Below are 13,632 nucleotides of genomic sequence, written 5' to 3'. Positions count from 1 at the left end.
TGTCTGGATATGATTCTGGTTTAATAATGATGTGTGTTGGCTTCTGAACAAAGACCTGCAGATTCCCCATACCGTATCCAAATAACTCGACTTGCATTGCATAACATTATTATTTCATACATTTGCATATGACTTCAAAGCAATGTCTGTCCTATGTTTAAGTAGTTTCCGGGTCCTCTTCAGAATTCCGAGAATAATAGCACTTAAACACGTTACTAGAAAATAACTTAAACCACAAGAAATAAACAAGAGGGGGAAAAAAACAATGAATGAAATCTATAGTACGGAAACGATAACTCCTAGAATAAGAAACCAATTGACTATTTTTGAGATGCGATTTAAAAAAAAAAAAAAGTTATAAATTATATTATGAAATAGTGTATTTATTTGCCTTAACAGTAGATGAAATGTACATGTTTTAAACAGGGGATGCCAAGATGCCAACACCACGAATTCAATATTTAACCAAGAAAAAACAAGAACATTAATGAAAACAATAACACTTTAGATACAGTACATTTTTTTTTTACATTTGTTATTTTTCTACTATTATTGACAATAACTTGTACCATAGTACCAATTATATTGTCTTATGAAATGCTGATTGTTGGTCTGTTTATTTTAATTATTAGATTTTTAGTGTTGGTGGTTGGGGGGGTTGTATACAGTGCCTTCAGAAAGTATTCACACCCCTTGACTTTTTCCACATTTGTTGTGTTACAGCCTGAATTGTGTCACTGTCTTACACACAATACCCCATAATGTCAAAGTGGAATTGTGTTTTTTGAAAGTTGACTAATTCATTCAAAATTAAAATCTGGAATGTCTTCAGTCAGTAAGTATTCAAACCCTTTGTTAGTTGCATGGACTCACTCCGTGTGCAGCAATAGTGTATGACATGACTTTTGAAGGACTACCTCATCTCTGTACTCCACACATACAATTATCTGAAAGGTCGAGCAGGGAATTTCAGACACAGATTCAACCACAAAGACCAGGAAGGTTTTCAAATGCCTATTGGTAGATGGGTAAAAAATAAAACATGCAGACATTGAATATCTCTTTGAGCATGGTGAAGTTATTAATTGCACTTTGGATGGTGTATCTCTCAGGGCTCCCAAGTGGCGCAGCGGTCTAAGGCACTGCCATCTCAGTGCTTGAGGCGTCAGTACAGGCACCCTGGTTTGAATCCAGGCTGTATCACAACCGACCGTGATTGGGAGTCCCATAGTGCGGTGCACAATTGGCCCAGCGTCGTCCGGGTTCGGGCCGGTGTAGGCTGTCATTGTAAATAAGAATTTATTTTTAACTGACTTGCCTAGTTAAATAATAGGTTACACATCAATACACCCAGCCAACTCAGTTGCCGGAGAGGCAGGAAACCCCTCAGGGATTTCACCATAAGGCCAATGGTGACTTTAAAACAGTTACAGAGTTTAATGGCTGTGATAGAAAGAGAACTGAAGATGGATCAACAACATTGTTCTTACTCCACAATACTAACCTAAATGACAGCGTGAAAAGAAGGAAGCCTGTACAGAATAAAAATATTCCAAAACATGCATCCTGTTTGCAATAAGGCACTAAATTAAAACGACCCAAAAAAATGTGGCAAATAACTCAGGGGTTTGAATGTAATCAACATATTAGTGTTTTATTTGTTAGAAATTTAAATAAATTATAATTTTATTTTAGGGAGTATTTTTTTGTTAATAATTGACATTTAAATACATTTTAATCGCACCTTGTAACACATCAAAATATGGGAAAAGGTCAAGGGGTGTGAATACTTTCTGAAGGCACTTTTGTGTGATCTAAAACAAATACATAAAAATGATGAACAAGTATTGGAATTCTAGTAACGTAAAACAGACTTTTAGTGCATAGCTTATTTCATACTCAAATTTGAGAAAACATAAATAGATTATTTTCCTATTCTAAGATAAATACAACTATGTTCCAGTTGATTGCCTTTTAGACACAACATACCTAATATATCCATGGGGTTCAATCCAGACACTTGGGAAACGTGTCAGATAATTCCTTATTCCTTAATAATACTTAAAATTGGTCTGGCACTGCTTGTGGACAGCTGTGTGTGAGGTAAAACTGTAAATGCATAATTTGGTAAGCAGAAGCCCGCCTGAAATATGTTTTGGGCTAAAAGCCATTTGAAAATAGAAAAGGTGAGTTTTTGAGGCTATGATGCTGTAGGAAAGTTTCCAGGTAAGTTCAAATAGTATAATTTTGCAAACGTGCATTCCTATTCATATGAGTCATTAGGTTTTAATAATGTCCTTTAATTGAATTACCTTAAGCTCTCAGCCATTTAAATGAAAACAGAAGGATTTTTATCTTATCCAAATACATTCCTCTGGCTGGTTAATGTCACCTTTCTGTTTTAAAGGTTGTAGATTATATGTGAGGAAACTTCCAAAATGTCAGTCTTTAGTAATAGGTTTGAACTTCACTAAGAGTTCAGTTAAAAGTAAAAACACAGTAATTCTGCTGTGGTTAAAAAAAATGTCTCTGTGTGCATATAATCTCGCATATTGTAGAAAACTGTAGGCTCAGACCGCAAATATATACATTCAGTTCAACCACAAATTGATGAGGTCCCTATCAGGGATAGTATCCCCATTTTTATTTAAGTTCGCAAAGGCAGAGGTAAATCAATGTCTCTCACCACATCCCACAAACAGTAATGCTAATTCATTTCTAAGTGTATATCTCATACTGTATACAGAGAATTTTGCTTTACAGCTTCCAAAAGCACTAGAGCATTAAGTGACGAATAAAATGCCCAGTACCCATGATCCACAGTCCTCTCTTCCACTTGCGTTGTCTGATGAGTTCTGACAGTGGAGCCACCATGAACCATCACAGTCACGGCTATGAGTGCACTTCTTTGTAACCAGTTCCATTCAAGGAGAGGTAAACTCCAGATCCAGGCCTTTGAAACCATGTTCAACCACATAACTATTAACATTAAAATTTCCATTGCAATTATACATTTGACATAACAGAGAGAGAAATATATTACCCCCCCCCCCCAAGAGGCCTTTGTAGTGAAGTGGACAACACAAGGGAAAATAGAAGAACGTGAAAGTATCCCCATTCCAAGACGTCATAGCCCAATTTCCCTATGAATAGCAGAAATCTGTGTCAAATTAGTTTTTAAAGGCTGGTGCCATCCTTTCAACCAATTAGACTCTCACCACTGAGGAGGCATTGTAAAGATACATTACTTTACCTTTAGACACTGTTCCATATGAAACCATAACACATGAATATATTCAAATATAACCCTGATTTGACACAGTGCTGTAGGTTAAAGTAGTTAGTGTGGTTATTGCAGGGTCTTGTGCAAATCCTTACACATCTTCTCTAATAAAGTGAGATGCACTCCATTTACTATCTGTTATACTCCACGTCCAGAGGCCCTTCAAATTAGACACACTCCTTATGTGCAGGACTGTTGGCTGTTAGAAATAAAATCCCAAATTCAGCATTACTTTGATTTGTAATCCTGCTGAAGCAACAGAAAATAAGAAAGGAAAATATAATGAAAATGTAAAGTCTTTAAGTGTAAATGTCACGCTGAGAGTAGAATTGATAAGATATACATGCTGTACTGAGTTTGATGAACTCCATTTTGTAAATCGTATGTGTTGGTGTAAGATTAGGTAGTGGGCCATGGGTACATGCGTAGAAAGTGGATACGCGCCACAATGGTAAAATGTAAACAAAATTGTACCCAACCGGTTTCTGGAGGTGGAATCCTTTTTGGTTCCAGGTAGAACTCTTTTGTGTTCCATGCAGAACCCTCTGTGGAAAGAGTTCTACATGGAACCAAAAAAAGGTTATATACCTGGAACCACAAATGGGTTTTCAAAGATTTAGCCCCAAAATACTTTTAGGTTCGAGAGAGCACCTTTTTTTCTAAAGAGCGTCCCTTTTTCCAGAACCCACTCTTGTCACTCTGCTGCCTTCCCAGACCAACATTGTCTGCCACAGACAAATTACTTCCATAAAGACCGGAATCCTTTCCATGTAACTGCAATTCAGAAAATATTCTTAAATTAAGGCATAACATTAGCACAGTCTTTGTACATAATATTCAGAGTGCAAACCATTCTGGTAGTCTTTTGTGCATGTAGAGTAATGTGGAGAGGCACTTTCCAGCTAAGCACTTTTGAAAATAGACACGCTAGTGTAGTAAAGCGCAAATGGAGGGTTAAGCTCTTGCAACATGTTGTTCCATTCTCCTGAAAATAAAGCTGTTGAGTACATTTATGCTCGGAAATCAATTGACCTTGGTAGATTTTAACTCAGTTTCCCACTATGTACTGGAAAAGGCATTGCTTGTTGTAGATATAGAAGTCAAATACGGTCACCGTAACAGCCCTACTCAACACCCATAGGTACGCCTAATCCGGAAGCTGGAAATATGTTAATACATAGATTTGACTTTACTGTACAGCATAGATGCACTGACTGTACAGTGTTATTTTTGGTATCACATACAGTGGGGAGTACACGTATTTGATTGCCGATTTTGCAGGTTTTCCAACTTACAAAGCATGTAGAGGTCTAATTTTTATCATAGGTACACTTCAACTGTGAGAGATGGAATCTAAAACAAAAATCCAGAAATCACATTGTATGATTTTTAATTAATTTGTATTTTATTGCATGACATAAGTATATGATCACCTACCAACCAGTAAGAATTCCGGCTCACAGACCTGTTAGTTTTTCTTTAAGAACCCCTCCTGTTCTCCTCCCATTACCTGTATTAACTGAACCTGTTTGAACTCGTTACCTGTATAAAGGACACCTGTCCACACACTCAATCAAACAGACTCCAACCTCTCCACAATGGCCAAGACCAGAGAGCTGTGTAAGGACATCAGGGATAAAATTGTAGACCCGCACAAGGCTGGGATGGGCTACAGGACAATAGGCAAGCAGCTTGGCGAGAAGGCAACAACTGTTGGCGCAATTATTAGAAAATGGAAGAAGTTCAAGATGACGTCAATCACCCTCGGTCTGGGGCTCCATGCAAGATCTCACCTCATGGGGCATCAATGATCATGAGGAAGGTGAGGGATCAGCCCAGAACTACACGGCAGGACCTGGTCAATGACCTGAAGAGAGCTGTGACCACAGTCTCAAAGACAATCATTAGTAACACACTACGCCGTCATGGATTAAAGTCCTGCAGCGCACGCAAGGTCCCCCTGCTCAAGCCAGCGCATGTCCAGGCCCGTCTGAAGTTTACCAATGACCATCTGGATGATACAGAGGAGGAATGGGAGAAGGTCATGTGGTCTGGTGAGACAAAAATAGAGCTTTTTGGCCTAAACTCCACTCGCCGTGTTTGGAGGAAGAAGAAGGATGAGTACAACCCCAAGAACACCATCCCAACCATGAAGCATGGAGGTGGAAACATCATTCTTTGGGGATGCTTTTCTGCAAATGGGACAGGACGACTGCACCGTATTGAGGGGAGGATGGATGGGGCCATGTATCGCGATCTTGGTCAACAACCTCCTTCCCTTAGTAAGAGCATTGAAGATGGGTCGTCGCTGGGTCTTCCAGCATGACAACGACCCGAAACACACAGCCAGGGCAACTAAGGAGTGGCTCCGTAAGCAGCATCTTAAGGTCCTGGAGTGGCCTAGCCAGTCTCCAGACCTGAACCCAGTAGAAAATCTTTGGAGGGAGCTGAAAGTACGTATTGCTCATCGACAGCCCCGGAACCTGAAGGATCTGGAGAAGGTCTGTATGGAGGAGTGGGCCAAAATCCCTGCTGCAGTGTGTGCAAACCTTGGCAGAACTACAGGAAAAGTATGATCTCTGTAATTACAAACAAATATTAAGTTCTGCTTTTCTGATGTATCAACTACTTATGTCATGCAATAAAATGCAAATGATTTACTTAAAAATCATACAATGTGTTTTTCTGGATTTTTGTTTTAGATTCAGTCTCTCACTGTTGAAGTGTACCTATGATAAAAAAGTACAGACCTCTACATGCTGTGTAAGTAGGAAAACCTGCAAAATCGGCAATGTATCAAATACTTGTTCTCCCCACTGTACACTACCATTCAAAGGTTTGGGGTCACTTAGAAATGTCCTTGTTTTTGTAAGAAAATGAAACATTTTGTCCATTAAAATAACATCAAATTGATCAGAAATGCAGTATAGACATTGTTAATGTAAATGACTATTGCAGCTGGAAACGGCAGCTTTTTTGTGGAATATCTGGCCTTCTAGACAGAGTTCTTCTGTCCAGTGTCTGTTCTTTTGCCCATCTTAATCTTTTATTTTTATTGGCCAGTCTGAGATATGGCTTTTTCTTTGCAACTCTGCTTAGAAGTCCAGCATCCCGGAGTCACCTCTTCACTATTGACGTTGAGACTGGTGTTTTGTGGGTACTATTTAATGAAGCTGCCAGTTGAGGACATGTGAACGGTAGTGTATGTGCATTTCTTTACTGTTGAAACAACAGTAACACTCCTTGCACCACATGGTCAGGTCTCTGACCTCCTCCCTATAGGCTGCCGCACCGTTGTCGGTGATTAGGCCCACCACTGTTGTGTCATCAGCAAACTTAATGATGGTGTTGGAGTTGCGCCTGGCCGTGCAGTCATGAGTGAACAGGGAATACAGGAGGGGACTGAACATGCACCCCTGAGGGGCCCCCGTGTTGAGGATCAGTGTGGTAGATGTGGTGTTACCTACCCATACCACCTGGTGGCGTCCCTTCAGGAAGTCTAGGATCCAGTTGCAGAGGGAGGCGTTTAGTCCCAGGGTCTTTAGCTTAGTGATGAGCTTTTAGGGTACAATGGTGTTGAACGCTGAGCTGCAGTCAAAGCATTCTCACATAGGTGTTCCTTTTGTCCAGGTGGGAAAGGGCAGTGTGGAGTGGAATAGAGAGGGTCTAGGGTTTCTGAGATAATGGTGTTGATGTGAGCCATGACCAGCCTTTCAAAGAATTTATGGCTACAGACGTGAGTGCTACGGGTCGGTAGTCATTTTGTGTTATTGTGTTATTGGGCACAGGGACTATGGTGGTCTGCTTGAAACATGTTGGTATTACAGACTGAGACAGTGAGAGTTTGAAAATGTCAGTGAAGACACTTGCCAGTTGGGCAGCGCACGCTCGGAGTACACGTCCTGGTATTCCGTCTGGTCCAGAGGCCTTGTGAATGTTGACCTGTTTAAAGGTCTTACATCGGCTGCAGAGAGCGTGATCACACAGTCATCCAGACCGGCTGATGCTCTCATGCATATTTCATTGTTACTTGCCTCGAAGCGAGCATAGAAGTTATTTAGCTCGTCTTGTAGGCTTGTGTCACTGGGCAGCTCTCGGTTGTGCTTCCCTTTGTCATCTGTAATGGTTTGCAAGCCCTGCCACATCCGACGAGCATCGGAGCTGGTGTAGTACGATTTGATCTTAGTCCTGTATTGATGCTTTGCCTGTTTGATGGTTTGTCGGTGGCATAGTTGGATTTCTTGTAAGCTTCCCGGGTTAGAGTCCCGCTCCTTGAAAGCGGCAGCTCTGACCTTTAGCTCAGTGTGAATGTAATACATAGCTTTATGTTGAAGTGTGTACGTACAATCACTGTGGGGACGATGTCCTTGATGTACATATTGATAAAGCCAGTGACTGATGTGGTATACTCCTCAATGCCATTGGAAAAATCCCAGAACATATTCCAGTCTTTGCTAACAAAAAAGTCCCGTAGTTTAACATCAGCTTCATCTGACCACCTTTTTATTGAGCGAGTCACTGGTGCTTCCTGCTTTCATTTTTTGCTTGTATGCAGGAATCTGGAGGATAGAGTTATGGTCAGATTTGCCAAATGGAGGGTGAGGAAGAGCTTTGTACGCATCTCTGTGTGTGAAGTAAAGGTGGTCGAGAACTTTTTTTGCATTAAAGTCACCGACCACCAGGAGCACCACCTCTGGGTGAAAGTTTTCCTGGTTGCTTATGGCGGAATACAGCTTATTGAGTGCAGTTTAGTGCCAACTTCGCTCTGTGGTGGTATGTAGACAGCTACAAAAAAATCAGATGATTACTCTCCAGGTATATAGTGTGGTCTACAGCTTATCATGAGATACTCTACCTCAGGCGAGCAAACTTTGAGACTTCCTTAGATATCGTGCACCAGCTGTTGTTTACATAAATGCATAGGCCCCTGCCCAGTGTCTTACCTGAGGCTGCTGTTCTGTCTTGCAGATAGAATATATAACCCTCCAGCTGTATGTCCTTAATGTCGTCGTTCAGCCACGACTCAGTGAAACATAAGATGTTACAGTTTTTAATGTCCGGTTTGTAGGATATACGTGCTTTCAGTTCATCCCATTTATTTTCCATCGATTGAACCTTAGCTAGCACTCGTCACCTGATCCTTGCAAGGCACTCAAATCTTTTGCCTCAAAATATCTGTTTCCTTCTCCTGCGAATCATAGGGATTGGGGTCTGGTCATGTGTCTACAATATGTCCCTCGCGTCCAACTCATTGAATAAGAACTCCTTGTCCAATTTGAGGTGAGTAATCCAAGTTCTGATGTCCAGATGCTCTTTTCGGTCGTAAGAGACGGTAAAAGCAGGAACGCGAAAATACAAACAAAATAGTATGATTGGTTGAAAGACGGTAGCCCTACCCTCCGGCGTCATCAAGTTTTGCAGTTGGGGAATAAATTGTGTGTGATGCATTAGCAGTTGTGGCTTTGTTGCAGGCAGCAGAGCAGTCCAAGAATGGTTTAGTCAAGTGACTGTGCAGGGTGGCCTTGTGTTGCATGGATGCACAGTTAGCCTCTTGCATACCCTGTATGACAGTGATGAAGAGCAGGTACAGTACCCATCCCGACTTCAAAGTGAACAGCAGATTAGACAGGGCCACCTTGACACCATAGCCCCCACTGGAATCCTCCCGCTGGAATCCTCACAGTGGGGGAAGCAGATGCTGTTCTCCCTAAAGTATTTATTTTGTGTGGTTTGATACCTTTTACTGTCATTCCTACTCACACAATTTCTTAAACTCTTTTAGATTTAACTTTAGGTCAGGATGTTATTCTACCTGTGTAGTAATGCAGTAATCACAGTAGTAACAACATTGCATTAACGCAATCTTACTAGCAGCATGATTGACATGCTCCACATATCACCCTAAATATGACTTAATTTTAAATAGGTAATATTGCTAGTTTTTAGTATATATCCTTGCGGCCCATGGTGCTGTGCATAAAGGACTCACGTTTATTCTGCTCTCTATTTGTAGACAGATTCCTCTCTGAGTCTCTAGGTAACCCAATTATGGGGTGTGCGCATGAGATCTTAAACTGGTTATTAGCATATCCATGCGATGCTGATGATGCTATATAAAGACATCACTCAATGTTTAGTCATAGAGGAAATCAAATCAAGCAGCCATTGATTATTGCTATGGTTTCCCAATATTGTATTGAGTAAATCAAATAATGAGTTGTACATTTACCGTCTCATGACTAGTGGTATGCACTGCAGTATGCCGCAATAAATCAAACACCAGTCATTGGTCGTTGTGGAAAAGTGACATGATTTGAATTCTATGGTGAGTCACAACTTCATTTGAACCTAATTAGTTATTTAATGTGTTTAATGTCGCCTGAAATGAAATGAATACTTTTGAATATACTCAGTAAGATGCATATATTGATGAAAGGTTGCTTAGGCCTTAGGTGAACCCTCTTTGCTTTGGAGTTACAGTATTCTTGGGAATATCAGTTGACTTCATATTCAATCATAGTATTTCTATATCTTTGGAACGTACTGAATCTACCAATTAATACAGTTCATCATGAGGAATGCTTGGAAATATACATTCCTTTGACTACAAATCAACCAGCTGAATTCTGGAAAATTAATTTGACACAACACATAAACAGTGGGATAGAATGACAAGGCCTTTCCAATTTTGACTTCCCTGTGGCCCAAGCTGACTGTTGCCTAGGCAAACTAATTTCGTTTGTGTCAATTTCTCTTCTTTTTGGTATTGATTTCCAGGTCCGCTCCACATTGTGTCAATGTCTCTAGACATTGTTCTTTTTTGGCATTAGACACAGAGAAACAGCTGCAGTTATCAATCAGTACCACAACCAAGGGAAATACATGAAACAGTAGAAATGGTGAAGGCCCTGATAAATAGCACCATTGTCCCAATCAACCTTGATAAGTCATCTTATTTTCAATATCCCTTTGAAAATCTAGATCTTTAGTTTGAGGCAGTGTATGGAAGCTTTACAAGTGCTTCTTATGGAAGAAACAGGGTGTTTTACTTCACTTCCTCTGTTTCAGGCTATCATTAACTTGTATAGCTGTGCAGGTGTCTATAACTGTATTATCTCTTAACAAGAGGCCTGGGACACCTCACATTAGCAGAAGGCAGATGTGGTCTTGGTCTTGTCTCACTAATTAACAGCCCATCTGCAAGTGGAGTTGGTTTAACACTCATTGGCCAAAGGCTTGTGGGTTAGGCAACCACATTACCTGTTTAATCTGTTTGGGAAATGTGTGACCTGTCACAGCCATCCATACATTTTACACTACTGACATCCCACCCCTCACTAAACCCATTCAATCAAATATTTGATCAGAAAGCCATCTGTTTGCCAGATGCACAAACAATGATTCCCGTATCACTGACCCATTGCACTATTCCTTTTTCTTTATATGAAATGTATTTATTTCGGACCATGGAGTCCCGTTGGATCAACTGCAATCTTCCCCTCCCTTTAAAGCCTCAATAATATGCTGGTATGCTGTGCATATTAATGAGCTTCATTCCACTGTGGCCTCTCTGTGTGCCAGGAATGGGAAATGCAGGCAGGAATCTAATAAGGCCTGATTGTCAACGTGGCGCTGTTTGTTGCTTTGACTGCAATTAGACTCTCAGGCCCCTGTCTCGATGCTGATGGGGGAAAATGAGCAGGGCAGTGGCAGCAGCAAATCATTATGACACAAAGGAATGAAGGTCAAGCGGTTTTAAGGGAAAAGACAATTAAAGTGCTGAGGCGTTGTCTATGAAAAGGTTATATCACAGCTTTCTGGCTCACCCTTGAGACTTTTACAATGCTCAGAGAATATTGCGCTATTTATCAGAAGATTTTAACAATGTCAGAGAGACTATGTGTAGATGTGGTGTGTAGATTACGTAAAAACGTATCATTTTGTTGTCGTATATAGAATAGTATAGACATTTATGACAATCACAGTTGATCCAATATGTTGTACACTGAGTATATTAAACATTATGGACACCTTCCTAATATTTTCCCTATTTTGTTGCCTTAAATCGTGATTTTTTTGGGGGGGTTGTATCATTTGATTTACACAACATGCCTACCACGTTGAAGATGCAAAATATGTTTCATCGTGAAACAAGAAGACAAAAAAGCAAAAAACTTGTGTGTGCATAACTATTCACCCCCCCCCCCCCCAAAGTCAATACTTTGTAGAGTCACCTTTTGCAGCAATTACAGCTGCAAGTCTCTTGGAGTATGTCACCATAAGCTTGGCACATTTAGCCACTGGGATTTTTGTCTTTTCTTCAAGGCAAAACTGCTCCAGCTCCTTCAAGTTGGATGGGTTCCGCTGGTGTGCAGCAATCTTTAAGTCATACCACAGATTCTCAACTGGATTGAGGTCTGGGCTTTGACAAGGCCATTCCAAGACATTTAAATGTTTCCCCTTAAACCACTCGAGTTGCTTTAGCAGTATGCTTAGCGTCATTGTCCTGCTGGAAGGTGAACCTCCTTCCCAGTCTCAAATCTCTGGAAGACTGAAACTTTCCCTCAAGAATTTCCCTGTATTTAGAGCCATCCATCATACCTTCAATTCTGACCAGTTTCCCAGTCCCTGCCGATGGGAAAAACATCCTCACAGCATTTTGCTGCCACCACCATGCTTCACTGTGGGGATGGTGATCTGGGTGATGAGAGGTGTTGGGTTTGCGCAGACATAGCGATTTCCTTGATGTCCAAAAAGCTCAATTTTAGTCTCATCTGACCAGAGTATCTTCTTCCATATGTTTGAGGTCTCCCACATGCCTTTTGGTGAACACCAATGTTTTTCTTTAAGCAATGTCTTTTTCTGGCCACTGTTCCATAAAGCCCAGCTCTGTGGAGTGTACGGCTTAAAATGGTCCTATCGACAGATACTCTAATCTCCACTGTGGAGCTTTGCAGCTCCTTCAGGGTTATCTTTGGTCTCTTTGTTGCCTCTGATTAACCTCTTACACTTATGGTGGCGCTATTTCATTTTTGGAAGAAAAACGTTCCCGTTTTAAACAAGATATTTTGTCACAAAAAGATGCTCGACTATGCATATAATTGCTACTGTTCGAAAGAAAACACTCTGACGTGTCCAGAAATACAAATATCTTCTCTGTGCGTGCCCTTTAACGTGAGCTTCAGGCAAAACCAAGATGACTTGGCATCCAGGAAATGACAAGGATTTTTGAGGCTCTGTCTTTCATGATCTCCTTATATGGCTGTGAACGCAAGAGGAATGAGTCTGCCCTTTCTGTCGTTTCCCCAAGGTGTCTGCAGCATTGTGACGTATTTGTAGGCAGATCGTTGGAAGATTGACCATAAGAGACCACATTTACCACGTGTCCGCCCGGTGTCCTGCGCCGAAATTGGTGCGCAAAAGTCACCTGCCACTATTTTTCCATGGGGCACAGAGAGAGAAGCAAGCTTCCACGAACTGCATGTCAATGAAGAGATATGTGAAAAAACACCTTGAGGATTGATTCCAAACAACGTTTGCCATGTTTCGGTCGATATTATGTAGTTAATCCGGAAAAAGTTTCACGTTGTAGGTGACTGCATTTTCGGTTCGTTTCGGTAGCCAGGCGCAATGTAGAAAACGGAACGATTTCTCCTACACACAGACGCTTTCAGGAAACACTGCGCATCTGGTATGTGGCTGGGAGTCTCCTCATTGAAAACATCAGAAGCTCTTCAAAGGTAAATGATTTTATTTATTTGGTTATCTGGCTTTTGTGAAAATGTTGCGTGCTACATGCTACACAAAATGCTATGCTAGCTTTGCATACTCTTACACAAATTAGTCAATTTCTATGGTTCAAAAGCATATTTTGAAAATCTGAGATGACAGTGTTGTTAAGAAAAGGCTAAGCTTGAGAGCAAACGCATTATTTTAATTTTATTTGCGATTTTCAGAAATCGTTAACGTTGCGTTATGCTAATGAGCCTGAGGCTTAGTCACAATCCCGGATCCGGGATGGGGAGTTTCAAGAGGTTAATGCCCTCCTTGCCTGGTCCATGAGTTTTGGCAGGTTTGCTGTGATGCCACATTCTTTCCATTTTTTAATAATGGATTTAATGGTGCTCCGTGGGATGCTTAAAAGTTTTGGATATTTTTGGAACCCAACCCTGACCTGTTTGTAGAGCTCCTTGGTCTTCATGGTTCCGCTTGCATGGTGGTGCCCCTTGCTTAATGGTGTTGCGGACACCGGGCCCTTTCAGAACAGGGGTATATATACTGAGATCATGTGACACATAAATAAAGTCCACCTGTGTGCAATCTAAATTAATTATGTGACTTATGAAGGT

This window comes from Oncorhynchus masou, chromosome 2 (genome assembly GCF_036934945.1).
Source record: "Oncorhynchus masou masou isolate Uvic2021 chromosome 2, UVic_Omas_1.1, whole genome shotgun sequence".
In the NCBI taxonomy this organism is placed as follows: Eukaryota; Metazoa; Chordata; class Actinopteri; order Salmoniformes; family Salmonidae; genus Oncorhynchus; species Oncorhynchus masou.
This window is presented reverse-complemented; position numbering follows the sequence as displayed.